At 48.5% G+C, this 27,279-nt stretch overlaps 1 long non-coding RNA gene across 1 annotated transcript in view; it reads left to right on the forward strand.

Annotated features, from left to right (window-relative positions):
• LOC149750773 (uncharacterized) overlaps nt 1-27,279 on the forward strand; it is a 184,514-nt gene that overhangs the window by 141,472 nt on the left and 15,763 nt on the right. The window lies entirely within an intron of this gene.

The following is a 27,279-nucleotide window of genomic DNA, read 5'->3' on the forward strand; positions in this document are numbered from 1 at the left end:
CAATATTAACAACCTCTCAGCAAAGTAAGGGCACAAATCTCAGATTAAAGGAAAATCCTTCCCGTTATTGGAACATACACTGACTTGTTCATCTGGCAAATGTGCCTGGAGTACCCACTGTGGGTGAGAGAGGGGGTCTGAAAAGCAGACCTAGCTCCCACCCATGTGGAACTCTCATGGGTGGGAGCTAGGGAGGGGAGATAGTCATTTTAAAAGTAAACGAAAAATTGCATAATCACAGATTTGTTAAGTGCTGGAAGGACGTGAGCACAGCTCAGGGATGGGGAATAAAATGTCGGGTGTGCCCTGCTAAGGAAGGCCTCTTCCACGAGAGGAGACAAATGCTGGGCAGAGGGAACAGCACGTGTGAAGTCTCAGTGCAGGGAAGCGCCTGGGGGCAGGAGGAAGGAGAGGAGGCTGCATGGCTGCTCAGGACCCAGGAGGAGGCTACAGAGAGCAGTTTGGGTCTGGTGTGCCCTCAGAAGTCAGGGGAAGAGCTTTGATTTTACTGGGGGGGGGGCAGTGGAAACCATTGCAAGATTTGCAGGTGCATGACGCGGTTTGATTTACATTTCACGGGATAACTCGGTATGCTCCTGGGGAGAGCAGACGAGAAGAGGCCAGGAGGAAAGCTGGGAGCGTGGTCAGGAGGCTCTTGCAGCTGTCCAGGCTAAAGAGGCTGGGGATGTGATAAGGGTAGACGGGGACGTGGAGGGGGAAGCAGCAGCAGGAATCAATGCTTGTCCCATTCAGGGTGGGAACAGGATATAGCCATCTCATAGGGGGACAATTCAGGAGGGACCATCTACAAAGGCAGGGCTGTGGAGGAACGACAGTGGTGGTGCTGGGCTGATAGGATGGAGCTGTTACTGTGGAGGCCTGAGGGGCAAGGAGAGGGGGGATGTTACTGGAACCCTGAAGGAGAGGGCTGCCTTGAAGGGAGCAGTGACCTTCAGTGGAAGGTCAAGCCAGGCCAGTGTTCTGAATTTCTCCCTCGCAGGCAGAGAGCCGAGGAATGAATCCACTGACCTCTTTCCCCTCCCTCCCCGCTCCTGTGATCTCCTGTGGGGCTGCCCCATTGGCTGCTAACCAGACCACAGAGGTTGCCCATTGATGTGGTCCTTCCAGGTCAGCCCGTGGGCAGAGAGCGGAGTAGGGAGGGTGGAGGATAGATCTGGTGGGAAACAGGACGTAGCCAGCACCAAGTTGATTCCCAGACCTGTGTCTGAGCAGCGAAGTGGAGGGAGGCCCTCCTCCTCTGTGGCGGAGAGACTGGGAGAGGGAAAGGAAGCTGGGGAGGAGAGTCAAGGTGTCCTGTTCCCGTGGACTGAATCCCTTGAGGGCTCTGAGTTTTCCTCTGTAAAAGCAGCCATTGGACTGAATGACCTGGGAAGTCCTCCCAACTGTCTTCCTAGAGGACCCTATGGGGGGCTCACTGAGCGTTTCTCATAAGGAGTCTCTACGAGTCACCCAGAATCCAGCCCTCCTCGCCCCCTGCCCGGTCACCTAGATAAAACCCACGGAGGGCAGCGATGGAGAGTCTGGGCCTGGCTTTCTGCCGGAGCAGAAGAGCATTTGGCGGTGGCCCTGCTGGGGAAGCCTCATCTGTGCTGTGCGTGGCCGGCCTGCTGCTAGTAACTGCATCTTTGTGGCCCTCCCGAGGAAGAGAAGGACTTTCGTCTTTACAGATCATGTGCTAGTCGGCCAAGCCTAACTCGGGCAGAATTCCCTGAGTGAGAGGAAATCAGTGGGCCACCTTCAGCCTTTATTTTGCTTTCCAGACGAACAGCCCAAGGGAAGTCCCAGCAAGTAAATGTGGGCCCTCTTCCCTCACTTGGCCCCACTTTATTTTAATTTTATTTTCAAATTTTTATTGCAATATAGTTGATTTACAATGTTGTGTTAGTTTCAGGTGTACAGCAAAGTGCTTCAGTTATACATATATATAAATATATATATTCTTTTTTTATATTCTCTTCCCTTATAGGTTATTACAAGATAATATTGAGTATTATTTCCCTGTGCTATACAGTAGGTCCTTGTTGGTTATCTGTTTTATATATAGTAGTGTGTATATTTTAAGCCCAAACTCCTAATTTATCCTTCTTCCCCCCCCCTTTGGTAACCCTAAGTTTGTTTTCTATGTCTGTGAGTCTGTTTCTGTTTTGTGTATAGATTCATTTGTGTCCTTTTTTAGATTCCACATATAAGTGATATCACGTGATATTTGTCTTTCTCTGTCTGACTTACTTCACTTAGTATGATAATCTCTAGGTCCATCCATGTTGCTGCAAATGGCATTATTTTATTCTTTTTTATGGCTGTGTCGTATTCCATTGTATATGTATCTATATACACCACATCTTTTGTCCATTCCTCTGTCGATGGACACTTAGGTTGCTTCCGTGTCTTGGCTATCGTGAATGGTGCTGCAATGAACATTGGGGGTGCATGTATCTTTTCAAATTGTGGTTGTCTCTAGATATATTTGGCTCTCCTTTAAAAAACTCAGTGAATAAGATGAAAACTGCGGATAGGCAATTCTGCGATTTGCTCGTTTCAGTGATAAGGGAATTTTAAGGCACCTTTACTGCATTTCTGGTCACTTTCTAAGGCAAGCAAGAATGGTTTCAGTGAAGCCGGGGGAGCCTGCTGTTCAGGTGGTTGTTACAAGCTCAGGAGGTGGCCGTCTCGTGGAAGCAGCTGCTTTTGGAGCAGAATTGGGGCAGGAGTAGGAGAAAGGAAGGGGGGATGGGAAAGGGGTTCCTGATCCCAGCTCAAGGCCAGGGTGAGGCCTCAGGGCCAGCAGCTCTGAGAAGCTTCTTCGCATTCTGAGGGCTCCTCGTTCCCCTTGGACCTGCAGTTTGATCTCTTTCGTCCCTGAGCTTCCTGACTCCTCAAGCTTCAAAGCTCTGAGATTCCCTGCCTTTGAGAAATTACAACCCACACCCCCCTGTCCTTTTCTCCTCCTCCTTCCTTACTGAAGGTGATGAGAATTCTGGAAGGATTTTAAGGGGAGTTTATTATCTCTCAGAAAACAAAATAAAGCCTATGTGAAAAATATAAGTCAGTGAACATATTGAAAACCTACATTTATCAAAATTCAGTTTGGTGTCTTGGGAAGTTATCTTGTATAAAAGAATGAACGCCTCTGAAATAATGAGAATAGGCATGTGGGCTTCCCTGGTGGCGCAGTGGTTGAGAGTCTGCCTGCCGATGCAGGGGACGCGGGTTCGTGACCCGTTCCGGGAAGATCCCTCATGCCGCAGAGCATCTGGGCCCGTGAGCCATGGCCGCTGAGCCTGCGCGTCTGGAGCCTGTGCTCCACAACAGGAGAGGCCACAACAGTGAGAGGCCCACGTACCACAAAAAAAAAAAAAGAATAGGCATGTGGTTGTTAACATATAGGATTTTGTAGATCAGATGCTGTTTATGTAACATGACATTAAATGAGCCATTTCCTGGCCTAGCTGGGCACAGTGGTTGCTGGGATCCCCTGTGTTCTGAAGACACGTGCTAGGTTGTGGGCAGGCCTGGCTGAAGGGTGGCCCACACTGGTTCCCGTCGGGCAGAGGGAAGTACTGGAGTCCCCACTGTGAGCTTTGCCTAGCCCCTCTCAAGGGGGAGAAAGGGGGGATACCCCCTCCATAAGCCTTCCACCAATGAGGGGCTCCATGGCCTGATGCTGCCGCAGCAGTGGAGCAGGGTGGAAGCTCCTGGGTGAGCTGGGTTCACGTCCCCTGGGTCTGATGGTCCTTCCAAGTCCTGACTCTCCTAGAAAAGCAAGGAGAGCCTGCTGGCAACAGGCCAGTCGAAACTGCCCCTGAAGACAGAGTGAGGAGAGGAAGGAAACTGAGGAGGGACAACATGTCCACTGAAGGTGGGACAAAGGTGGCCATTTTCCTGGGGTGAAGTGGGCACACGGGGGGAGGTGGACAGTAGAGCTGTCCTGAGAGGACCCTGCCAGCTCCCTGAGTAAAGCAGCTGAATGTGCTTTTGGATGGCCTTTTTGGCATTCCCTGCTCTGGTTTCCTCTTTTATTTTTAAAATCCCTCTAATAAGTGCTTTAAGAGTGAACCTATTGATGATTTCTATTACTCAGGATAAGTTTGGCATTTTCCTGTGAAGTTAAACATCTACAGCATATGACCCAGCAATTTTCCACCTAGGTGTTTATCGAGGAGAAATTTGTGTTGGCAAAAAGACTGGTAGATGGATGTTCATAACAGCTTTATTCATAATAATCCAAAACTGGAAGTAACACAAACCCAAACACCCATCAACTAGGGAATTTATAAGCAACCTGCTGCTCACTCACGTGCAGGCCTCCAACTCAGTAATAAGAGGAATAAACTGTGGATACATGCAAGGACAGGCATGAGTCTTCTAAGTATTTTGCTGGAAAAGCTGCCAAAAAAAGTGTATATTGTATAATTCCACTTATATGAAATCCTAGAACAGTCAAAACTAATCTATGGGGGGAAACAAATGGAACAGTGGTTGCCCTGGTGAAGGGTGGGTGAAGGAAGTAGGACCAGGGGTTCACCAGTAAAGGGTACAAGGGAACTTTCTGGGATTATGGAAATGCCTGTATCTTGACCTGGGGGAATGGTTACCTGGGTATATGTGTTTGTCAAAACAAAAACCAACTGCTTACCTGAAATGTATCCATTTTATTATATGTAGATTATACCTCAGTAAAGTTGATTTTTATAAAAGAACCTAATAAATGTAACAAGTTTTCTTTAAGAAGTTACTTAGTACATAGGGATTTGCCTGTTGATGGCTTGGGCTCATTGATTTGCCAGGGTTTTGCTTTATTAGCACTTGAGGATTTTGAGCGTCTTGATTTTGAGCCCCTCCTGTCTGTTCTCAATAGTTCCTCCTATCAATTCATTGAAGGCATCCTGAAATCACTGATAAGACTGTTATTTCATTGCTTGAGTTGTCAAATAATGCCCCGATTCCAGAACAATATTTCACAGAGATAGTGAAACCGTTCCACTGAAATCTGGCTGTCTCAGCAGGTGAGCCCTGATGCTGGCCTCTGTGGAAGGGTACTCATCATTGGATTCATTATCAAGGGGGTTCTGCATCCGCTTTTCCATTGCCCGCTTGATGTGTGAAGAGCTCAGAGATAATTATGTACAGTTAATTTCAGTTTCATCAAACAGCTCTTCCTTACCACTGCATTTTATTCTCCTGGGAACATGTGTGTGTGTGTGTGTGTGTGTGTGTGTGTGTGTGTGTGTGTACACAGCCATGTATACATATACGGTGAACAATAAGATGTATAGACTTTGGAAGGTATGCACTTTTCTCAGCCTTAAGTAGTATTTATTCATTATAAATGAATACAGAGAACATTTTCTAAGCTTTAAACACATGCTTGTTGTTGTGCTGGGCACTGTGGGATGTACAAAATCAAATCTTAGACTCTAGGTCTAGAAACACCTCGAGGGGTCATTTGCTCTGGCTCTTATTTTAGATGGGTGTGGCATTCTTACCATTTCAACTGTTATGGACTGAATCATGTGCTCCTCCCAAATTCATATGTTGAAGCCCTAACCCTGGTGTGACTGTATTTGGAGATGGGGTCTCGAAAGAGGCAATTAAGGTTAAATGAGGTTATGGGAGAAAGGGGACTAATCTAATAGGATTGGTGTTCTTAAGAAAAAGGGACAGCAGGCGTGCAGTGCACAGAGGAAAGGCCATGTGAGGACATTGCAAGAAGGTGGCTGCCTACAAGCCAAGGAGAGAGGCTGCAGGAGAAATCAGACCTGCCTGCACCTTGATCTTGGACTTCCAGCTTCCAGAACTGTGAGAAAATAAACGTCCGTTGTTTAAGCACCCAGTCCATGGTATTTTGTTATGATAGCCTCAGCTGACTATAACTGCAACTGAGCCTGGAAAGTTGAGGTAGGTAAACCGTCACTTGCCTATGAGTTACTTAATTTCAGTAATAGGGAGTCTTGGAGATTTGTTCTGTTTGTGGACTGACTGAAAGCATATCAAACTCCTTGATTTAGCCTACCTTTGTTCTCATTCTCCCAGAATATAAAAATAACTAACTTATTGTGACTAGTTAGCATGTGCTAGACCTTGTCCTAAGCAGTTCATATGCACTAACTCATTTCATTATTAATGCAGTCATCTGAAGATGATATTCTTATTATTTCCTATTTGGAAACTGGAAGACAGAGAGGTTTAGTAGCTTACCCAGAGTCACACAGCTAGTCCGTGGTGGGGTCCAGACCCCTATCCCAGGCAGTCTGGCTCTTTCCACCTTCCCCTTAACTATCCCTCTTCATTACCTCTGCCTGTCCCAGGAGGACACCTACAGGCCCATCCTCTAGCCTGTCCCATGGGACTGCCCCTCAGGGAAAGTAACTTTCTGCCTACCGCTGTACATCTTATTGTTTTCCTTTATTCAGAAAGTATGCATAAATTAGTAAATCTCCTTCATTAAATTTAGAAGTCCCATTGATTACGGCATCAGTTATAACTGTGTAAGGCAGACAGCAGGATGCATTTTGGAATTTGGGCATAGGAAGGGAGCTTTTGAATGCTTTGGTTCATTCATTTGTACATTCATGTGATGAATAGTTATAGAATGCCTACTCTTTTCCAGGCACTGTGTCAGGTGCCGGGGATGAAATGACAGAGGAATCAGTCTCTGTCCTTAGGGAGCTGACAGTCTAGGGAAGGGGAGGGGAAGTAAATTGGAGTATTTTGCATGTAATTATTTAATTGTAAAGTTGAAAGTAGAGAGTGATAAGGAGACTCTGAGCCATAGTAGGTGCTCAACAATCATTTGTTGGATGAATGAGGCAATGAATGAGTGAATGACCTGGCCTAGTGTAGGGAGGCTTCTTTGAAGAAGGGACATTTTGGCGAAGGTCTGAGGTGTGGGTAGGGTCAGCGGGGTGGGGATGGTGGGGCGGGGAGTGATCCTCAGGACTGCAGCGTCTCCCTCCTTGGAGGAGCAGGGACACTGCTTTTGGACGGCAAGCACCTCTGGTCCTGGACTCGGGACTCACATCTTGAGCAAAGCTTTGTCTTACAGTCACCCACACTCATGTTCTCCTTCTTTTCAAATCTGTTTAGATGTTGTTTGGGCTGTCTCCTCATTATTTGTTCTCTAAATGTCTTACTGAAAAGGTTTGTTCCTTAATAATTCACATTGTCATAATGTCTGAGGCCAATTGTTTTTTCCTCCAGAAGGAGAACACATTTTCAACTTCATGATGACGGCTAATGGGAGAAGCACTTGTATGGTATAAAAATGTACTTTATCGGTAGGATTATTGAGTACATGTGCTTCATAAAGAAAAACCCTTGTGCGTGGAAAGAACAGTCCCTTCTGGAGAAGCATTCAGGTTGAAGGTGGCTTTTGTACTTTGGCGTCACATCTCAGATGTGGCTGCACCAGGTTCTGCTACGTCCCTGGTGGGTCCTAGTCTTGGTGTGTTTTCTGTTCCTCTCTCGGTGAAAGGAAGGCTGTCACCTGTTTGCATCTGTTAGGGATGATTAGCAAGCAAGGCAGGTGAATTCTCTTAGCTTTTGATCCCTTGCTTGTGACACTCAGATTTCCCAATGTCACGGGGTGACCCCCTTAAGAATGTCATCTTAATATGAGCATTCTTCCAGGAGACCCTGTCCCAAACTTCTCAACAAGCAGACTGATGGGAGAGCCAACACTTGCTTTCCTTCTCCTGACATAAGCAGTGTGTAATGTCTGAAACATGAACAGGAGAGAGGCAGGATGACAGGAATAACATACACCAACAGGAACCATTGGTTTGAGTCCCAGCCTTGCCATGGAGTAAGTCCTCTGACCTCAGGCGAGTCACTGCCGTTCTGAATTTTAGCTTTGTCCTTTACAAAAGGGGAGAAATGATTGTTTATTGGGTAATTATTGTGCACAGTCATCATGCTGGGATCTGTCTGGTTTTGTTCGCTAATTATTCACTTAAGCTTATGACAACCTTATAAAATGAGTATTGGTACCTCCATTTAACAGATGAGAAAGCTGAGGCCTAGAGCGCTTGGTGCCGCATCCAGAATCAGACCACTTGTAAAGGCAGCTCTAGGATTTGACATCTGACCTGCCACCAAAGCCCGTGCTCCCCTTCCTCCCTCTGTGCCTGCAGGGTGGTTGAGGTGAATGAGTAAGAAGCACGAGCCGGTGTGTTCTAAACCGTGATGCAATCGTTCATTGTTTTTTCCCGTGGATGGTTGGTTAGTTCGGCTGAGGTCTGAGTTTGTTGCTGCTTTAGGATTGAACATAAACAGTTTGAAACTGCCGGCTCCAGGGATGGATCTGTTTTCATTGTTTTGTCCTGAGGGGGCTTCAGAGCAGGATGTTTATTTGCATAAAGGTATCCAAGTGGGAAATGGGTGCACAGTGTCATGGCAACGCAGCCACCTCTCTCCCGTCAGCGGGGGACCCTGTCCCCGTGCATTCTACAGATATTTGTGCATCTGTGGAGCCCCTACTCTGTGGTGGGTGCTTTGCTCTGGGATACAACACTGAGGAGGTTAAACCTCTCGCTGAGAGAGCAAATATTCTAGTGAGAAAAACAAAAAACAAGACCAAAGGGGGACAAAAACATGAAAAATTACATGACCTGTTGATGATCAGTGCTAAGAAGAAGAAAGAAAGCTGGGTAAGGAAGGAGGCCAGTATGGCTAGAGTTGGCATTAGCCAGGAGAAGGAGGTGGGAGGTGAGGCCAGGCACATGGCCGTGCAGACCCAGGGGGCTTCGTGGGCCAGTGGAAGGACCCCGATGTCGGGTTTGCTTTCATTGTTCAGTCATTGACTTACTCTGCATGAGCTGGGAAGCCTCCGGGGGCTTTGAGCAAGGGAGAGGGAGAAGGGCAGAGGTGGAGGGAGCAGGCTTAGATGGGAGGCTGGCAGTGGTCCAGGGAGAAGGGGTGTGGCCTGGGTGGCAGTAGTGGAGGGGTGGGAAGTGATGGGTCCTGGCTATGCTCCGAGATGGAACTGATGGGATTTGCCATGCCGTGGGTTTGCCTGCCCTGTAGGAAGAACCCAAGATAAGTCATTTACTAGATGGCACCACCATGGCAGGGAGATGGGTGGACATGGCTGCATGTGTGTGGTCAGGTGAGACCTCACAGTGCAGGATGAGGTTGTCTGGGCCTTCAGCATCTCAAGTGAAGCACAAGGAAGACAGAACAGCTCATGATCTGTATCTGTACAAGGTGCCTTCTCAGTGAAACGCGTGCTGCAGAGAGGCCACCCTGGGCCTGAGCACAGACGCCAAGTGCAGCTGGCGCAGTGTCGGGGGCAGTCCTTGGGCTAGAGGGCGGGTCTGGAGGCATCAGGGCAGAGAGGGAAGGTGGTGAGGGGCTGCTGGGTGGGGACCAGTAAAAAATGTTGCAGCTTCTTCCTGTCAGCCAGGGGTCTGCAAACTGCAGCCTGCCTGCGAGCTAAATCCGCCTGCTGCCTGTTTTTGTCCGGCCCCTCAAGCTAAGAATGGTTGGGTTGTTTTAAAACAAATAACAGCTCTCAAGGTATAGAGTATGCAACGGAAATGGTATATGGGGCTTCCCTGGTGGCGCAGTGGTTGAGAGTCCACCTGCGGATGCAGGGGACGCGGGTTCGTGCCCCGGTCCAGGAAGATCCCACATGCCGCGGAGCGGCTGGGCCCGTGAGCCATGGCCGCTGAGCCTGCGCGTCCGGAGCCTGTGCTCCGCAATGGGAGAGGCCACAACAGTGAGAGGCCCGCGTACCGCAAAAAAAAAAAAAAGAAAAAGAAAAGGAAAGGTGTATGACCCTGCAAAGCCTAAAATGTTTCCTGTTGGTGCTTCACAGGAAAGGCTTGTTGTAGGTAGATCATGGGGCCGAGACAAGCATGCCCCACCCATCCCACTTCATGCCGCTCTTAGGGAGATCGTGCTGGCGGGCGGGCATCTGGTCCAGGAATGCCCGATACAGAACAGCGCGCTCCCTGGAGTCTCTGCTGAGTGCCCCTCTCTAAGAGGGAACGTCCTCAATAGCCATTTAAAGACTGAATGATCGGAAAGACCAACCCTGGCTCTCCGTCAAGGCGGCTGTGGGAACCTGGGCGGAAGATAGGGTAACAGAAGCCCTGCAGGTGACAGTTTTGCCCGTTGTGTTTGAAATACTTAGAGGTTGTCCATCCTGTCATGGGTCTCCTGGCACTGATCACACTTGAGACAGAGTCTGTGTTTAAGGCAGGATGTGATGGTGCATTGGGACTTTTAGAGTCTTGTCCCGCTCTTCAGGTGACCCCTGAACAAACTTTAGCACATCAGGAACGCTCTGTGCTGCTGACTGTCCGGTGTGGTTCGTTAGTTGGGGGAAGAGACCAGGCTCGCCTGATGGGCCAGCCGTTCTCCTTGGAAAACTACCTAGTACACCAGAAGTCAGTCAAGGTCAGGGTGAAACTGATCCAAGGGAACGCCAATTGGGAGAAGAAAAGGTAGCTGGGGAGGGGGAAAGAGAGGTAGAAGTAGGGGACAGGAGTTATCTTGTTGAACCTACTTGACCTTCTACCCCAGGCTGGTTCTTGGGTCCAGACCCAGTAAATCGCACAAGGAACAGCCAAGTTCACTGTGAATCCTTGGCAAGTAGCCTGCCATTGAGAGCCAGCTGCACTTCCGAGGCCAGGAGGTAGGCCAGGCAGAGGCTGGCCTGGGGCGGACCCTGGGCTGTAGGTCAGCCTGACGTCTTTGGCTTCCAGCTCTGGCTGAAGAAGGGAGGATCTTCTTTACCTACTACTGCCAATGCAGTGGCAGCGGTGGTTTCTACCATGACCCCCGGTCCTGGGGGCTGGTCGAAAAACCAGCCTCTGAAGAGCAGTGGCCTGGGACTTCTCCCCACCCCCAGATATTTTCATCCCCCGTCCTCCCAGTCCACAGCCCACAGACCGAGGGCATCTGCACCCCACACTTTGCGATCTGCCGGTTTAAGTGGGACTGAAGATTCCTAGAAAGTCAGCCTTGGCTCTTCCTCTGGTGGCAAACTTCGACTCAGCTGGGTCCCTGTCTGTTCGTGGACAGCAGGGCTGAGACGCCAGCGGCGGTCACAGTAGCGGCGAGGGAAGGCACAGAGGGGCTCAGATTTTGACCATTTTTTCTACCACAAAACCTTTGTTAGTTGACTTAGCAACTCCTTCAGACCTGTTTGTGAGCTCAAAGCTCCACGTTCTGGTTTTTTCCCCCCAAATCCTGAAACGACATGGGATGGTCAAATGTTGTCAACGTTGGTAGCAGCCATAGCTGAAGCTGCTGCCCCTGGTCACCCTCCTCCTTGCCATAGCTGTAACTTTTAATTTTTAAGACTTTTTCCTTCCAGCAAATGTAAGGTCCTACCAACTACTTAAGCTTGATTTTACCCCTACCTAATGATTCATAGAATTCAAATCTAGAGTTTTCCTGTCACGTCTTACTCTGCTTTGAAATCATTCCCGTCTCTCCAGGGTACAGTCCAGGAAATTTCCCCAGATCATCTCTCACAGGGAACGCAGCACCCAGAGTTGCCCCACTTTAAAGACAATTGGAAGAGACAGAGGTAACGCCAAGAGCAGTGACCGTCCCTGAAGTTTGGGGTGTGGCAACTCCCCAGAGCATCCTCTGAGCGCAGGGGCCTGATGACAGGTGCTGGTTGCACTTCTGTGAGGCTCAGGATTCCGGGCTCCAGCCCCAGCTTCCCCTACCACTACGGCCTAAGGAGACGCGGCCAGAGGGCGTTTGGCAGGAGGGCTGCCAAACGGGTCTAGCTCATTGGTGGTGCCCTTGGTAGCACCAGATCTCCTGTCCGTCCCTGTGTTTCCTGCCCCCTTTGCCGCTAATCTTTGTTTAGCTTCAGATGCTGTTATGGCTCTGACTAAAAGCTGGCATCAAGGAGGATGTGAACCAGGGCTTTAATTTCCCTGGATACCAAGGAGAAAGAGGATTAAACAAAATAGATCCAAGTATTTAAATTGAAAAGATACTTGAGTGAACCCCTAGTAGGGTCAAGTCCAGTGATGGGAAAGTTTGTGCACCTGTGACAAGTCCCTTCCCTTCTGCTGTCTAACTGCCCTGGCCTCAAGAGCTGGCAGCAAGCACAGTGCTCTCATTAAGCTCTGCAGGACTTCTCTGGGAACCCAGATTAAGTAGCTCTGTGAAGGGAATCTGCTTATCAAAATACTGATGAATGGGCTGGGTCAAGAGTGAGTCAGAGGCAGCCAGTGCTGAAGCATAAACCCCTCGGATTGGAGTGAGTTGCTTTATCTTTACGCCTGTTTTAGCTGCTAAAGCCATTTGCAATCTAGATCTGATGCTCCTTTGATAGTCTTTCTTATGCAGAGTTTTTCCAGGAGTCAGCTACCACTCAGCTGTGTCCCAGGGTAGCTGCTATCAAGACAGTTCTGTAAATTCCTTTCCATCCTGACAGAAGCCATTGCTCCATATCCAAAGGTTCTCCCTGTGTCTCAAAGCCCCTCTGAGAAGAGAATCAGGTGAGCCAGGTTGTCACCTGGATATGCTTCAGTGCCTGTTTATGTTAGATCTGGTCCCTTTGTCCAAAGGTCACCCATTTGTGGAGCAAGCAGACTCACTTCAGTGTCATAGGACCAGCCTGAGGTTAGCCAGAGGCTGCTTCGTTGTTCTGTTCTTTGGGGGGGCTTTAGAAATGGTGAGAAGTTATACCACGTTTCTGGATCTTCATTTTCTTATCCATAAGAAGGGGGATGGGGGCGATGGCTGGCTGGTTCTCACATCCTCTAAGTCTCTGCAACCATCCAGCTCTCTCTGCACACTGCCTGCACCCAAGTGTGAATGCTTTCTCTCCTCCCCTACTGGGAAGAGCCCTGCTCCAGCTACCTGGACATCACAAACCCAGAGGGAGTTTGGAAGGAAGGGAAGAGAACTGTATGGCCCAATCTTGAGGCCACTGGAGAATCTCAAGAGGAAGAGGTTAGATAGCCTGTAGGAGCAGGTGACACTGCAAAGGGAGTGATTATTGGCCTTTTTCCTTGACGTGGAGGATGGCATCTTCTCGTCTCTCCGAATTTGGTTCCAGGATGGATGATTTGGGGGGAATTTTCTGCAGGCAGCGAATCTCACTCAGAAATTCTTCTTAGCTTCGGTCGATGATCATGGCTTCTTAATCTGGATGTACTGCCCGTTTCCTGCGACAACCAGCTCTTACAATTGTAAATTTTACAGCCACGTGACACTTAGAGGCTGGCTTCTTAGTTTCAGTTTGACAGATGGGGAACTTTGGACCACAAAAGGTTAAACGACTCATCCAAGGTCACACAATCAATTAATTGGGAGAGCCAGATTTACTGGGGGTCTAAGGAATCTACAGTGAAATGCACAGATCAGTTTCCAGGCACTTGTGTAACCCACACCCTCAGCAGCGAACCAGAATTAGAATCATTCTCTGGGCCACAACTGCAAGATTATTGAAAGCACAGAGCCTAATGGGAATTCAGCTTCCCTTTAGGAAGACCTCCCTCTCCCTGCTTGTCCCCATTCCCTGAAGTGGCATATGGCATCATCCCCTTGCCTTTCTGATTTTGTCCCATTCCCAGGACCTGCATGAATTCTCTGAGCTGGAGTTCCGATTTCTACCTGGTTTAGGCAGAGTTGTCTAGGAAACTAGAAATAACGACAGTTGCCAGGCTGTGCAGATCGGGTGATCCTCGGCTCCTTCAGAACAACGTCATACCAGCCTTCTCTGCTTTTTCTACTACGCTCACCTGCCCTCAGGTCACTGGAATCATCCCCATGTGGCCCAGGTTGCTTTCAGCTCCCTAGCCACAGCGGATCTGACCCTCCAGCTTAATTTACAAGGAAGTGGTGGCTGGTAGCTCTAGATGCTGGGTGACATGGGGACGGATGATTCTGTGTCTGGGAATGTGTGTGACAAGCGGAGGAGGAAAGCCTGTGAAACTAAGCTTCTGTTTGACTCATCTTTGTTTTCCAGGAACTGGAGGGAGGTGTGCATTTCAACTGTTCACGTCCATTCCACCTTAAGCATTGCCCTTTTTTTTTTTTTTTGCATTCATTGTTTCCTTCCCTCCCACTGTCATTCAGAGTAACTGCTGCTGTGAGCACTGCACTTGGGGTTACCTCTCTGAAAGGGAACTGCTTATCTCCCATCTGTATCTGTGGAGAGAGAAAACTTGTCTACGTCAGTAGAGCTGGGTAATCATAAGACCCCTGGTCCCTAAGGATCTTTATCTGATTCCCTTGCGTGACTCCCCAAACTCAAGTCTCCTGACTTGCCTCAATGCTCCTTTCACAACAAGCTGCTTGTCTTTGTTGAAATCTGTGGTCCTCTGTCCTGTTGAATCTGTAGTTCATCTTGCAGACTCCCCACATTTCTAAAGAAGTAGGAGACAAGCTTGGAGGGAATGGGAAGTGTGGAGCATCACACAGTAACGTGATGGAGAAAACCGCATGCTGGGACATTAGCAGCAGTTTGGGGGTCAGAGGAGGAGGTTGTGGTGCTGGTGGGAGGGGAAGAGGGAGCAGAGAAGAGGGGGTAAAGGAAGAAGTGACTCAGTACTCACACACTGAGCTGAAGGCATGTGCATATGTGTGAAAATAATTAAGTCCTCTGGTTTGTCGTCAGGAGAGAGGATTAGAAATCTGGATTTCTGAGTTTTTTAGGTCCTGCTCTCTGCAGCTGATTTCCACCTTTGGTCTGAGAAACTGTCAGGGGAGGATCAAGGGCAGGGGAGGCAGAAGGGGTGTGCAGAATCCACTCTCACTGGTTATTTGTTTTGACAGACAGCTGTTTCACTGACGCTGGATAAAACTTCAGTTATATTTTTACTTCCCTTTAACAGAAATTACAGAGCATCATCTGTGGCCTTCTGCTTCCAGTTTTGCTGCCTGCCTTTTGGATGTTTGGGCCTTTTTAAGTTCTTGTAAAGCGGCCCTTACTCTCCAAATCTGAACCCATTACTTCTTCTTCGCCTTTTTTTTTTTAATGGCAGCGCCACGCGGCATGTGGGATCTTAGTTCCCCAACCGGGAATCGAACCCGTGCTACCTGCATTTGGAAGCGCAGAGTCTTAACCACTGGACCGCCGGGGAGGTCCCGAACCCTTCACTTCTTACCTCCTTAGCTGCAACCTGTTTGTCTGCCTACCTCCACCTCACAGCTACCAAGTTGCGAAATTCACAACTCCCTCTGACTCATCCTTAAGCCCTCTTGCCGAATTCTTCTCCCTTAGAGATTTGCTTTGTGGTACCTTCCAGATCTCTCTCTTTCTCTCCCATGGCCAAAACCGTGGTCTAGCCCCGATCGGGGCCAGGCTGGACCGCTGTGAAAGCTTCCTCGTACCCTCCGCACCCTAGCCTATTCTGCAGTCCCACAGAAAGCTGAAGCCTTTAAGATTCTCCTTTAAGTATGTTAATCTGCTATTCACACGTCTCCAACTGCTCCCGACTGTTTATTGGATAAAGCCCAGACTTCTCTGTGTGGGATTCAGACCTCTCTGAAATCTGGCCTCCTTCCTCCCTATCAAATTCTCTTTGTCTCTGTCTCCCTTTGCACAAACCCTCCTCCTGGGGCTGGGAGTGCAGGCAGCTTGTGCCTGTGCTCAGCTGCTCTCACAGTCTGCCCTCTCCCCCGCAAACCAGCTCACTTCTTATCCACCCGCCTAAACTCCCCGCCCGCACTCCAAGGTGAAAGGCACCCCATTTTCCCAGAAAGACCAGCCAGCCTTTTCCTGAATCTGCCAGCTCCCCTTGGGGGTGTCTAGTGGCGCTCACTGCTGGGATCTCTTTTTGGCACCTGACTTGCCGGCTACTGTCATGAACATCATCTCCTCGGTGAAATCACAAGCCCTTAGAGCAACTGGATTTTTTTTTTTTATCAACCCCAGTGCTTGGCCCAGCGTAGCACCCTTGCGGGCCTCCGGACATTGTTTTGGAGGATTATCGTGCACTGCTCAAGCAAGCTACAAAGTGACTCTGTATCCTCTGCTACGATGTGGTCCCAGACTGAGGATGGAATAAGGGTTTCCTTTGGGGTCATCAGCCAATCTGCCCATCGCTTAGGGTTCCATGCACAGTGCCCAGCTTCCCCCCACCAACTCCCCCTCCTAGGGGTGTGCCAAGGGGCTGGCAATAAGCACTCCCCTCCCTCTTAGTTTGGGGTTTCGCTCCTGTTGCCAAGAACCTAGTCCTGGCTTTGCCTCCCTCTGATTCCACCTCCCTCCTGGAGGATGTTCTTCTCCTTGCTTTATTTTGGCTGCCGATTTTACTACTCTGCAGCTTTCAGGTTTGTGGGCTTACTGTGTGCCCGCAGGAAAATCCGCCAGGGTTCTCACCCCACACGTGACTCCTTCCTCAGAGCTGTAATTTAAGAGATGCGTGTTCTGTTTCCAACTGCCGTTATGCCACTGGGGCCAAACCCAGCAAGAGACTCCAACTGCGACAGCAGAAATGGGGGAGGTTTTAGAGGAGGAAAATCCCCTTGGTGAAAACGGAGACGGTCCTCTGAAAACACTGCAGAATTCTGGCTGAAGGAGTCAGACCCATTTCTAATCCAAGAATAGTAATTCTCTAAGAGTGGACAACAGGCAAATCTGGGTCCAGGTGTCTGCTTACTACAAACACAGTAGACTCTCCAAATCCAGCGGGATTTTGACCAGCTCAGGAGAAAATTGCTGTGTAAATACTTGCCGGGGAGTGGGATACGGAGGGAGTTGTATGTCAAATTATTGTCCCAAAACCGATGCAGAGCAAGGAAGAAAGTTATACAGTTACGGCTTGAGGTAAGCAGGCCACGGCTACACCTTGGAAGTCTCGTGTTCCATTGGCCTGGAGTGTGAAGGCATTTGTTGTAACAGGATTTGGTCTGTGGCCCTCAAAGGTTTCCATCTTGGCAAGGGGGAGATTTAAGGAGTTTTCCCTGCTGTGGCGTGTTTTCGTCTACTGGAGGCATAGCTTTGTCAGCTTAACTTTTCTTCCTCGTGAAACTCGGGCATCCTTATGCAGAGGCTCCTGATGGATGTTTAGGTGTTCAATCCATCCTGGGAAAGCGTGGGGACCACTGATCTCAGAGGGACCCGAAGTCCAGCTGTTGATTCGCAGGGCTTTTTTCCTATCAGGTTTGCTTACTGCCCTTGCTGGTCTGAACCAGAGTTAAATCCCAGCGTTAGGAAGGACTGTGGCGCTCACCTAATTCAACCCTCCACGAAGTAAAGAGATGCCAAGTTCCATAGTGTGCAACCAATCTGCCTGACCGTTCCCTGTGGCAGGGAATTCACTTTCAGTTGCCTGTTCTGCTGCCTCTAATTACTAGAATGGACTTCCATTTTAAACACGAGCAGGCAATTCACAAGAGAAGCAACACAAATGAAAAACTTCAGCATCCCTGGTAATTAAAAATACGACAAATTAAGACAATGAAATGCCCTTCTTTCCCCCAACAAATTGGTAAAGATTTTCTCAAAGGTTAGTACTCAGCATAGACGAACATCTGAGGAAATCGGCCCTCACTTGTTTTTCGAGGACAGTTTGGCAATATGTATTAAAAGCCTTAAAATCTGTATAACCTTTGATTTGGCAATGCCATTTCTAGTGCTTTCTCTTAAGGAAATGATACTGTTTGTGTGGCAAGGGTTTAGCTATAAGGATATTCCTAGTGGTGATGCTTATAATAAAACCTGACAAGTAGCCAAGTCTCTAACAAGGGGGGATTGATCAAGTCAAGGGTGCCACAGCCTAAGCATTACTTAGGCATTTTTTATCGACTCAGTTTTCATGATACTACTACAAAGTAGGCCTGTTATTTTGGCAATTTTACAGATAAAAGTAACTGAGCCATGAAGAGGGCCAGTAACTTCAGTGAAATGATAGAGATGGCCAATGATGGAAGCGGGATGTACATCCAGGTGGTCTCTCCGGAGCCCACACATTCTTAACCTATATGCTCCACTGCCTCTCATAATGGACATGTGAAGCGGAAAATATGTATTAGGTGGTATGTAGAATATGTTTCTATTTTTGTCTCAAATATCAAAGACTTGAAGAATATACATGACATTACTTTTTAAAAATAAATTTATTTATTTTATTTTTTATTTTTGGCTGCGTTGGGTCTTTGTTGCTGTGCACGGGCTTTCTCTAGTTGCGGTGAGCAGGGGCTACTCTTTGTTGCAGTGCACGGGCTTCTCATTGTGGTGGCTTCTCTTGTTGTGGAGCACAGGCTCTAGGCATGAGGGCTTCAGTAGTTGTGGCACATGGGCTCAGTAGTTGTGGCTTGTGGGCTCTAGAGCGCAGGCTCAGTAGTTGTGGCGCACGGTAAGCTTAGTTGCTCCGCAGCATGTGGGATCCTCCTGGATCAGGCCTCGAACCCGTGTCCCCTGCATTGGCAGGCAGATTCTTAACCACTGCGCCACCAGGGAAGCCCAACATTACTTTTATAATTAGAAAAGAGTTTGGTTAAAAAAAAATCTATCCTTTATATTCCGCCAAGCTCTGAAGGCTTCACCCATTTTCCAACTCTTTCATTTACCAAATTTTCATTGAGCTCTTTCAATAGGCAGGGCATGATGACAGCTGCTCTGGATCAGCATGGTAGAAGACCGGTTATGCCCAACTGGTACAGAACTTCTGTGCCATGGGGAGACCAATGATAAACAAATGAACAGATACCAAGTGCTGCCATTTATTGATGCCAACTGTGTGCTGGGTATGCATCTAACCAATATTGATGTTTCATATGTTTGTTCTTTTAGTCTTTTACATAACTCCTTTTATAACCCTGGACAGCATGTGGCATTAATCCTTAAGGTCACCCAGTCCGTAGGCAGTGGGGCTAGGATTCATCCCTGGCAGGGACTTTCCAGCCTAAGCTTCTAACTTCTCCAGCCTCTCCTACTACAAATTCATTACAGTCCAGTCACACTGTGCTCCTCTCCTACCCCAGGACCTTTGCACTTGACATTCTCTCTGTCCAGGGCACTCACTCTCGCACTAGACCTTAGCATGGTGGCCTCCTCATCATGCAGCTCACAGAGACCTTCCCTGAGCTCCCCGTGTGGCTTCCCTCTCACTTCCACAGTCATTCACCATCGTTGTCTATCACATCACCTTGTTTTATTTTCTTTGTGGCAGTTATCACTGTCTGACATTATCTGACATTGTTTCACCCAATGTCAGATGATTGGATTGTAAGCGCCATGGAGAACAAGATCCTTGTCCTTTTTTTTTTTTTTTTTTAATATGAGAGGTCTCATTTATTTATTTATTAAAATATATTTTTCAATGTTGTATATTTAATATGATGTATTACAATACAATACATGCAGTAAAGGAGAGATATGATCAGACATCATCTACCTGTTTTCAACCGTATGGAGTTTTGGGACTCAGAATTAACATGGATCTGGTTCTAAATAGTAAATTGGAGAACTTTCAAACAGTGATCAACATGTGTTTTTGTCAAATTGAATCAAGGAAGACAAGTACATGCCATTTATGCGTTCCCTTCTCACCTCCACGTGCCCTCGAACCCTTGGTCAGTATCATTGTTCTCTGTTGAAACAGTAGTAATAACTTAATTATACCCACTAACATATTCAGTGCTTTGCTAACCTGCTTTATATACATTGTCCCCTATAATCTGCCCAAGAGTCCTGTGGTACCCTCGCTAGTTTATAGATGAGTGTGTTAATCAGGGTCTCCAGAGAAACAGAACCAATAGGATATATCTCTGTCTACATCTGTGTCTGTCTCTATGTCTATGTCTACATCTATATCTATGTCATCTATCTATCTATTTATTATAAGGAATTGACTCACATGATACATGATTATAGAGGCTGAGAAGTCCCACAGTCTGCCATCAGCAAGCTGGAGACCCAGGAAAGTCAGTGGTATAATTCCAGTCCTAGTCCAAAGGCCTGAGAACCAGGAGAGCTGATGGTCCAGCCAATGGTAAATTCTAGTCCAAGTGCAGGAGAAGACCAATGGCCCAGCTCAAAAACAGACTTAGGAGAAGACCAATGGCCAAGCTCAAAAACAGACTTAGCAGAGCAAGATCCTTGTCCTCTTGATCACCATGGTGTCCCCAGTGCCTACCATAGTTCCCGCACATAGTGGGTGCTACTGAAGAGAGGGGGAAAGTGAATAAATGAAGGATGATGAGAGACTGATGGTCTCTAGGTGAGACACGCACATTGGAGGCCATGGAAGGCAAGATGACCCACTGTGGGGCAGGAAGGAAATAAGGTAGATGAATAGGTAGGTAAATATATAGGTGTAGACACACACACATATAATCCTTTCTTTCTATTTTTGTGAATGACAGAGTGTGAATATAATTTATAAATAAACAAATATACACATATGCCAGTTTACTCAAATGTTTACTTCTAGGGCACATTACCAAAAAACTTTGGGGATCATTGGTTTAGAAGGAGAGACAGGTGAGGAAACAGGCCAGCTGATGTGTTGTTACAGGTGCTGCTGACAGCATGAGTGTGAAGTGCCATTGAGGCAGCACATATAGGGTTACCTAACCTGCCTTGAGGGGGTTGAATAATTGCGAACACTTACATTTAAAAAAATTGTTTTGTTAATATTTGTAATTATTTTTTAAAAACTATCCAAAAATACACAAGCTCTTATTTTTAGACAATTAAAGCAACATAAATGGCCATGGCCCTTATGGTCATTTTCCTAATAGACGGTGAAAGAGAGACCACCTGAGAGTTCACAGTTGACTAGCTAGAGAGAGTAGTTTCCAAAGAGTTTAAATATGGCTGTTAATGACTGTGGTTAAATATCCAAGTTGTCCTTACTTTCTGAGCTGCAAAATTAATCTGAAAAATAGAAAAATAAACATGTCTTCAAACTCTGGTCTCCTAGCTAGAGAGGCAGTAGGGCATTGCAGTGGAAGAACATGGGCTTTGGAGTCTGACGGACTTGAAACTCTCCTTCTGCGTGACTTCGAGCAAGTCCCTTTTCTTGGATCACTCATCTGCAAAATGCGCACATGGATGCCTGCCTGAGAGACACCATGTTGTGACGATGAAACAGAACAATGAGCATCTAGGACCCAGCGCAGTGCTCGGTACATGGTGTGTCTATCTGAATATCAGTTCCTTCCCAGTTCCTCTGTTTAAAGAGAAAACGCCGCACACTTAGAAAGGACTGATATGTCCTTCAGAACATCGTCAAGAACGTGCTTTTTTCTTTTTGTACTTGATTAAACTGAGTCATGCTTGAATAGGTTCTTCTTTAAATAATTTAAATTGATTTCATGTAAACCACAGCCATCCTTCTTGGGGCTGTATTGACCCTTGATATTTTGCTGGTGATGCTATCAGGCTAACCTTCTTTTCCTCCCTGGGCTCAAGCTTAGATGCTGTGGCAGCTGGATTTCTGTACGACCAACAGCTCTTGTCTTCTGAGCATGGAGGATTGCCGTTGGCTTGAAGCAGAGTAAACAGAGAGAAGCCGGGACCTTGGCCTGGGAACCACCTGTGTCCAGGCAGTGAGGCCTCTTGTGGAGTGGGGGAGGGGGACTGAGTGGCCTGTTTGGAGGAGAGGAATTGGATCAGGAAGGGGAGGACTGAGTTGGGCAGAACTCAGCAGATTCCTTGGCATGCGCTGCAGAAGGATTCCCTGAAGGGCTGCACAGAAAAGAAATGTGCTGTGTGTTTGGCAGGCCAGAAACCACAGAGAACCTGGCAATGCTTTTTGAGGATTTGGGAGCAGAAAAGCAGACTCCCTAGGTGGTTATTTATAGAGCCGGCAGCAGTAATGATCAGTTAGAAAAAATAAATTATAACTCAGTTAAACCTGAAATAACTTTTCTTTTGCAACCCCAGGCATTCCACCCGGGCGGCTTGCACACCACTCCCTCCTGATAGAGTTCCTGGAGGCCGAGGATCCACGCCAGGCTCACTCATGGCCCCTCAAAGCTTCAGCGCAGTCCATAAGGCAGCAGAGAGGGAATGTCTGGCTAGAGACAGAATTCTGGCTGGATGACTCCTTTCTTTTCCCCTCGCACCCCCCAAATTGTAAAATTGTCTCTTCTTTCTCCCCTCAACACGTCTGTATCATACGGCAGAAGGTGGGCCTTGCTGGGAGTGTGGAATCCGTGGCACGCCGAGCCTCCGCTTTTGCATGCCTTGTGCACGTGAGAGTGCGCACACCAGCTCGTTTGCCGCGTCTGTGTTTTGGCTGCAGCAAGAGCTTCTTAGTGGTGTGCCTTCTGAGAGCTGGACGCTGACTCTGAGCTCACAGGCCCCCAGTCTCTCATCCCTGCCTCAGCCAGCCAGTAAGACCACCACAATGTTCACACTGACAGCTTGGCAGTGGGGTCACCTTGAGCTGCCCGACCTGTCACTTGGCATCTTGACACTTGGGCATCCATCCTGTTTCCCCTCTCCCAGCCATCTGCTCCTTCTTTTCTATTCATTCGTTCGTTCGTTCATTTGCTTTTCAATCGACAAGCGTTTATTGAGCGTCTATGATGTACCAAGCACTGGCAACGTACAAATGAATCTAGAGGCTGCAAGCGGGTGGCACTTGAGTCGGCCTGGCCTGCTGATGCCTGTTACTTGGCTCACGACATGGTGTCTTAGATTGGACTTGCTGCTGACAGTAAAGGTGTGGCGATTTCACATGAGTATGCCGACACTTACTTCTCCCCGAAAATCTGAAGTTCTGGCAATACAGGCCCACACTCCCGCGTGTTAGTATTTTCTACAAGGGCACCTGCCCCCTTTAGGTGGGGCAAGTCCCTCTGATTCATCACGGATCCCGAGACTCCCAATTTTCTGGCCAGCACCAAGACAAATACCATACAGGTCCCATAAATCAGCCACCACACGCATTTGTGGGACCTGCCTGGCCCTGTGCATTTGAACCTGTGACCCCTGATGCAGATTCTGATCTGAGGGGTTTTATGGTCCAGTGGGGGAGGGAGGCAGAGCCACAGGTAATTTTAGTGCATGAGAAGTGTCATGAGAACAGTGTCCTTTGGAAGAACGGGGGAAGCAAAGATTGTTATTGACGAAAAGAGTCAGGGACTCGATGGAGAAAGTGAGTTTGGACCCAGAACTTGAAAATGCAGTAAGAATACGCCAAGATGTAGCTGTGAAGGGCACCCCCAACACAGGGATTGGTCTTTATAGCGGCTCAGAGGACGAAGGAGCAGGGAAGTCCAGTGGGACGGGAGCGGGGCGAACCTCAGCGCAGGTAGGGTTGAGGCCGTTCTCTCTTCAGTGGGATGCTCCTCGGCCAACCCTGTCCAACTCTGCCCAACCCCAACCAGAGACCCCAGGGCCCTTCACACCCTTCTGGCCAGTGGTCACCCCTCCCCCAGCGCCTGCCCCAGACAGCTGGGTGGCCTGTGAACAGGTTCCGACCCATCTGCCAAAATTTGTCTGGAGTAACAGAGTCCTGCTGTTTCTCCCCACCCCAGCCCAGAACCCAGGGAGGGGGGAGGGCAGAGGGAGAGGGAGAGGACAAGGCAGCTCTGTCTCCACCCTCAGGGGGTAGCAGGTGGCCCTGGGCACAGACCCAGTGAGTGGACAGGCTGAATAAGCCTCCATGGTCCCCCTCCCTCTCTGGCACAAGCTGGAGATCCTCAACACGTGCGTTCCCCCGGTCCTCCCTCGGCACTCGTGCATCATCATCACTTATAGTAGTCTGGTGTCTCCCCAGCCGGCATCGTCAACCCAGAGTGGGAGGGGTGGGAGGAGACTTGTAGTTTATGCGTGATTCACTGTGGAGAGGTCACAGGAGCCTCCAACCCTACCTGCTCTCATCCCCTCCACACCCCAGTCCTGGCTTTGTCCTGGGTGCAGTCTTCGCCATGCCTTTACCTACCTCACTTCCCTCAGTCTGGATCTCCCTTTCTCACCCTTTCAAAATGTTGAAATCCTTCCTTCTTTAAGCCCCTCAATGCATGATGCCTCCCTGGACCTCCCTCATTGGGGAAGCACCAGCACCGATTACATCATAACATTGCCAGAAATCAAAGAACTCACCCATGATCCAGATGCCCCAATCAATACAGCATTTCAGAGCCAGAAGAGAACTCAGCCGTTGAAGATGACCCCCTCGCTTTATTCCCACACCGTGTGTTCCTTTAATGGCGGTGAACATAGCGGTTTGGTGGGGGTGGTGAACTCTGTGCCCGCAACCAGGCTGTTCGCTGCTCGAGGGCAGGAGCTGGCTGCTGTGCGTGTTTTCCCTAAGATGTGCTCGCTGCTGCATAACAACTGTGCCCAGTGGTACGTGGTTAGTAGCCAGGTGCCCCCTGAATTGAATTCCTGGTAGAAGGGATGAGAAGTTAGTCTTTGCATGCAGATTTGTCATTAAGGTTATCACTGGAGGAAGAGTGGTAACAGTTTGGGAGTGACTGGGTCAGAGGAGGTGACACCTGTAATGTGAGGGCACCTTGTGGCCAAGAGCCTCTTTGCCTGGAGTGTTAAAATTTGGCTAATGGGAAATTGGTTCAGGCATCCTACGGGTTAATGCCGGCTTGGGGAAGGGAAGGAGTGTAGACCCGGTGCCCTCCTATCCGCCCCCCCACCACCACCAAGGATGTCAAGAAGTCAGGGCCTGGTGATAAGAGGGAATCTTAGCTCCTCTGAAGTCCCCATCTATGGGACTCTAGGTTATCCAGAAATTTTGGCCAGAAGTCGAGGGATCTCAGCCTATATTCTACCACTTGCCCTGCTTCAGTTCCACTGACGGTTTCCCCAAGCTCCTCTGCGGCTTCCCACAGTGGTCTTCTCCTGGGCTTCCTTCTGGCCGCACCGCCTGTGGCTGTGATGCCTCTGGAAGCTGCACCAGGGCTCTGAGTGGCCCGTGCCAGCACCCCAAGGCTAGGGGTTTCCACCCAGCAGCCTGGGGCCTGGGGGTGCTGGGGAGAACTACGAGGGAGGCAGAGCACGAGTGGGTGGACATGCACACCCTGAGAAGTTTCACTGGTTTGGATCCCTCCAGAGACTATTTGGTCTTATTATTGATCAGCTAATGGCAAGTTATAGTCTTTTACTGTTTACAGAGAGTTTCCATATATGCTAATTTCCTTGATCTTCACAAGTACCCCACGTCTTGGGTATTTTTTTTTTCTTTTGCGGTACGCAGGCCTCTCACTGTTGTGGCCTCTCCCATTGCAGAGCACAGGCTCCGGACACACAGGCTCAGCGGCCATGGCTCACACGCCCAGCCGCTCCGCGGCATGTGGGATCTTCCCGGGAAGGGGCACGAACCCGCGTCCCCTGCATCGGCAGGCGGACTCTTAACCACTGCGCCACCAGGGGAGCCCGTCTTGGGTATTTTTACCATACCCATTTTATGGATGAAGAAACTAATGAATCTCAGAGAGATTGAAATGACTTGCCTAGGGTTGGAATCCAAATCTCTTGACTCTAAAGCATCTCATCATTCCAGTACACTTTTTGCCTCCCAAATCCTGTATCCAGATAGACCTGACTCACTAGCATTCTTGCTAGGTGAAGGGGCACCAGGGCTGGGAAGTGATTCAGCACCACCCCCAATCCCTGGAACTTCCTGTCTTCTTGCTCCTGTCATTGAGGACACCAGCCTAAGGGGACATTTTCTTCTTCCACATCCTGTTGAAGCACGAGGAGTCCAACTCCTACTATTGAAAGGGAGAGAAATTCAAAGGGAAGTCTCAGATTCCAACTTTGGGATCCATTTGGGAAGAAGATGCTCCTGGTGCCTTAGGGTCTTTTGTTCCTCTGTGCATTTATTTATTTATTCAGCAGATATGTATAAAGAACCTGCTCTGTGCCAGGCACAGTTGCAGGTGCTGGGGTTACCATGGTGAACAAAACAGGCCGAGTCCTCACCCTCTTGGAGCTCACATGCTAGTGAATGATGAACACAATGTTTCAGACCATGCTGGGGGCTATAAAGAAAATAGAGAAGGGTGATGGGGTAGAAAGGGTGGGAGTGAGAGCTGCTTGGATTAGGTACTCAGGAGTGACTCCAGAGGAAGAAACATACAAACGGAGACTTGGGTGACAGAAGGAGCCCAACATGAGAAAACCAGGCCAGGAAGAGGGACCAGGAAGGGCAAAGGTCCAAGTGGAAGCTCAGAATGAGATTTTAAGGAAGTAATATTCTTCATGGTGGTTAGATTGCATGTGCTGTCATCACTGTGGTTCAGCAACAACATGCCTAGTGGGAGGAGTTATCCCAGGACCCGACACATGTGTAATGGGATTTCTGTGAGAAAACCAGGCTGGGTGCTAGACAGTGGACTCACAGTTGAACTTGGAGACCCAGGAACTGCTTCCATCACAGGCTTACTAAGAAATGACCAGGGCATGGAATGAGTGCTTCAGTGGGGAGGACTGGAAGAAAGCCCCAATTCACCGATTATAGAAACTCTTGACCCTTGTAACCCTGGTAATGACGAGAGTCAGGTTTTCTAAGACTCCATATTTATGATTTGAAATTGTGCTGCTGGGGTTTCAAGTTGGGGTTCTGCTATCAATTATCTGTGTTTCATTGTTTCTTTGAACAAGTCACTTAACCTCTCTAAACTTAGAAATATTATATTAAGTGAGGGAGGGAGATTAAATGAACTCTAAGACACTTCTCCTTTCCCTTTCAATGCCTTAAAATGAACGCATTTATCAGCAGTTAGTTTTCTCTGTGTTGCAGCCTTTTTCGTGCCCCCGCTTTGAGTGAGGTTAGAGCACTAAGTCTAGGTGAGTCATTTGTAATGGTAGTGATTCCTTCATATAAGCCAGGCGCTACTATTGACCCCTCGGTGTAGACCCGTGGTTCCCAAAATGTAGTCCCTGGACCAGCGGCTCCTGGGAATTTGTTAGAAATACAAATTCCCAGCCTCAACTCCAGATCTACTGAATTAGAAACCCTGGGTGTGTAACCCAAAATCTGATTTTAACAAGGCTTCCAGGTGATTCTGACGCACAGTAAAGTTTGAGAGCCACTGGTGTAGAGTACGTGCTTTAAGATTTGGGGCTACCAGTGATGGATTCTTATATTTCAGCCATTCTTGTGGCCACAGGAAATGCTTGCATTTGTAAGATGTTTATCCAGCTTGGCTTGGCGAACAGTCCTGTGGCTGTAAAGCGGAAGGGAAGCTCATGGCTTTTGCTGGGATTGGGCCCAAGATCTTCTGGTTGGCATCATATCCTGTCCACTACTCCAGGCGAGGACCTGCTAAGAGGAGGGTGTTGGCAAGGGGAGTGCTCATCCTTGAGGAAGCCTTGGCAGAGGGGCTGCTGGACGTGCTTCGGTGGAGGCTGATTCA

This window comes from Delphinapterus leucas, chromosome 1 (assembly GCF_059928025.1).
Source record: "Delphinapterus leucas isolate spDelLeu-1000000601 "Yukka" chromosome 1, BTC_Dleu_Yukka2, whole genome shotgun sequence".
NCBI lineage: Eukaryota > Metazoa > Chordata > Mammalia > Artiodactyla > Monodontidae > Delphinapterus > Delphinapterus leucas.